Below are 3176 nucleotides of genomic sequence, written 5' to 3'. Positions count from 1 at the left end.
ATAGGAGGTTTACTCCTTGTCTACAAATAAAACCTTTTTGTCTACACCCACATGGTGCAAGCCTAAAATGGTGTTTCTTTTGTACCCTCTCCTAGCTCAATGCAACACTTTTTTTTTTAATGCAAAGAAATTTATATTAAGTATCAAAAAAGATACAGCACCCTAAGGTGAACACTGGAGCTTATGGACTTTCCTAAGCAGTAGATCCACAGTAGCTTGCACAGCCAACCACCACAAAAAAGAAAAAAAAAACCTAAAGAGCGCTCGCTCCTCAAAATCACAACATGCTTATGAGATTCACATTTACTAGAAATTTAAAGGTGTTTTGAAACTAAAGTTGTCAAAATTCAAAAATCAAACAGACATGTATGAGAAATTTTGAAGGCTGCAAAAACAACCACTAAATTTGTCAAAAAGGCACACTAAGGTACATGAATGGACACAAGAAAGGATTATTTATTATTAGGACTTGTTTATTATTAAAAAGTCACGATGAAAACAAAGGAGCTACACTAAGCACTGCCTCTTCCCGGACTGCTTTAAGAAAGCACAGATGGTGTCACTCGTATTCCAGCTTTACAGCATCGATGGAGATGGGGAAGCTGGTCTGACGTCTTGAGATTATGGTCACGCTGAAGCTATCATCGTCTTCTATTCCAAGCTCTTTCAGCACTTCACCAATGCCAAGCTTAAAGTTGGACTTGCGGAGCCTCTTTTTCTCCCCCATCTTCATGCCCATATGGGGCACATTGAAGAAGGAGCCCGCATACTCTGACACATCTGATCCTACACTCTCATCTTCATCAGGCAGATTTATGTACACATCAAACTTCACCTTCTCGTCTGTGGGTACCTCCACCCCTTCAAACACTAAAATCTCCTCCTCATAGTCATCAGCTTTCACCTTCTTGGGCCTCTTCACCAACACGCTTAGCGCCTTCTCTAGCTTCTTCGACTCCCTCTCCTTGAACTCCTTCAAGCCTTCCTTGATCTTCTCCTTGATCCCAGCCATCGCCGGTGCTGTAGACACTCCAGGTCCAACTACAGCTGCAGATGCAGATGCAGATGCAGTGCTGCTGCTACTCTTCGATTTCGTAGGCTTTGAATTCAACCATAGATTAGGGACATCTTCATACTTGTAACCCAGCTTAGTGGTGTCTAATGCATCACGAATCTTCACCCTCACCAGCTTCGCATTCTCATCATAGAAGAGAAACGTGGCGTCCAGCCAGTCCGGATCAGTGAGATCTTTCCTCCTCCCACCCAGGCTCTTCCACACCTCCCACAGCCTATCAATGTTGGAGTGGTGGGCAAAGAAGATGGGGTCGCGCCCAGCGGAGTAGAGCGCGCCCATGTCTTCATCGTTGGGGTTGGCGGGCTTGCCCGTCCAGATGTGAACGGTGCCATGGGGGACGTTTTCTATGGTACCAGCGCCGGGGCTAGCGGCGCCGCCTTGGCGGTATGCCTGGCCAAAGAAAAGGGACGGAGTTTTGGAGTTGGAGACCATTTGGCGATACATGAGGGTGTTATTCGCGGCTAATTGGGCGGAAGCGGAGAGGCCAGATTCAGTGAAGTTGTAATCAAGGTTGACAACGGTGGGGGGGGCATGGATGGGGTTACGGTTGGCGTTGTAGAGGGAGCTGGAGGAGCTGGTGTAAAAGGGAGGCAGGGTGTTGCCGGGGGCGTTGTCCCAGTTCCAGAAGGGGAGGGCGAAGGTGGGGTCGTTTATGAGCTTGGCAAGCATGCGTTCATGGAAGTAGAGGAACCAGCGGTGCCAAGGGAAGAACAGCCAGGAGTTGTGCACTTGGTACTCTATGGTAGTGCCCTTCTCGTCGTAGGCGCCGTCGCAGAAGGCGCAGTGCACGTTGGCTTGCTGCGTGAACTGGCGCGGGTCCGTGGACGGCAGGTTGCGCAGCAGCTCGTATGCCTTGGTGTATTTTGCAATGTACTCTTTGCTCGCTTGTTGAGCCGCGCCCCTCACCCGCAGTGGCAGGCCCGTGGGGACCTCGTAGTCGGTGATTGTCGTAGAGACGGGTAAGCAGCAGTCCACCGAGGGAGCCCCGTTGCCTGGATCTATCGGGGTGGTACATTGCTTCAAATTCGGCGGCTGCACGGGCGCCCCGAAGGCTGCATTATGGCCAATAAATGGCAGCCCGGCCGCCCCGAGCGTGGACGCTAGCAGCAGCTGCCGGCGGTCCACTGCAGAGGGGCGATTCTCCTCCTCGCTAGAGCATCTTGGTGTGGCGAAACGGCGCGCAATTGTATTGTGCCGGGTAGCCCTACCACCGCCAAGCTGCTTGCGAGAGCCAGAAAAAAAGAAAGCTTGAGAGCTTGAATGCACCGAGCAAGAGGCAGGAGAGGCTGGTGGTGAGGTTGCTACAGGAATGCTGCTCAAAGTAAGCTCCATTGTAGGAACAAGGACACAGCCAATGCAAGGCCTGCACCCACCATATTTATAGGGCGCCGCGTGTGGGCGATTCACACGGGGGCGCTCTCCCCCTCTCTGCCTAATGGCCGGGCAGTGTTACGTGTGTACAATACTCTCACACTCTATCAACACAGCTAGCATGATAGCGAGTGACGTGACTCCAGCTAGTTTTCAACTTCTAAAATTCAAAATTACCTTTCAGCGTGAAGGCTGAATTCAAAGCTGGCACGTTCATATCCTCAAATTCAGTGAGGATTCCTTGCATTTTCTATTTACGCAGATTTTTCATTACTTGAGCAGTGCTAGAAAAAACCAGCGCATTTTTCCCATTTGAAATTGAGAAATCTCGGTTGAAATTGCACTTTATCGTTATTTTACAGTGATAGTATTTACGTTATTTAGTTGTTCTTTCTTTTTTTTTTCAAACTGAAGATTGTCCTATTTTAACCTACGCACATTTCACGGAGCCTTATCCAATTAAGATTTCCTAGGTCCAAGGTTTCTTTCGCTAACCTTTTTTCTACATCCTTGCTAGGTACAAGGGAGCCTTATCAAATTAAGATTTCCTTGTTGCTAGGTCCAAGGTTTCTTTCGCTAAACTTTTTTCTACATCCTTGCTACGTACAAGGTTGCTTTTTTCTAACTTTTTTTTTGGGGTCGTAAGTATATTCGTAGAATATTTAAATGTCGAATAAAAAAACCCTAAAAAGACTAAAAACGACTGGTATTTAGGAATCTCCGTCATTTT

At 48.0% G+C, this 3176-nt stretch overlaps 1 pseudogene across 1 annotated transcript; it reads right to left on the bottom strand.

The window, feature by feature from the left end:
- Positions 1-437: 437 nt before the first annotated feature.
- Positions 438-2434, bottom strand: LOC147606105 (polyphenol oxidase I, chloroplastic pseudogene; annotated as a pseudogene). Its single transcript, XR_015265012.1, has one exon. The product of XR_015265012.1 is annotated as a polyphenol oxidase I, chloroplastic pseudogene (transcript).
- Between the last annotated feature and the right edge of the window lie 742 nt (positions 2435-3176).

This window comes from Cibotium barometz, chromosome 58 (genome assembly GCF_041138505.1).
Source record: "Cibotium barometz isolate CiBa-2024 chromosome 58, ASM4113850v1, whole genome shotgun sequence".
NCBI classification, from domain to species: Eukaryota; Viridiplantae; Streptophyta; class Polypodiopsida; order Cyatheales; family Cibotiaceae; genus Cibotium; species Cibotium barometz.
The sequence above is the reverse complement of the archived record's forward strand: the minus strand, read 5'-3'. Positions and strand labels throughout refer to the sequence as shown.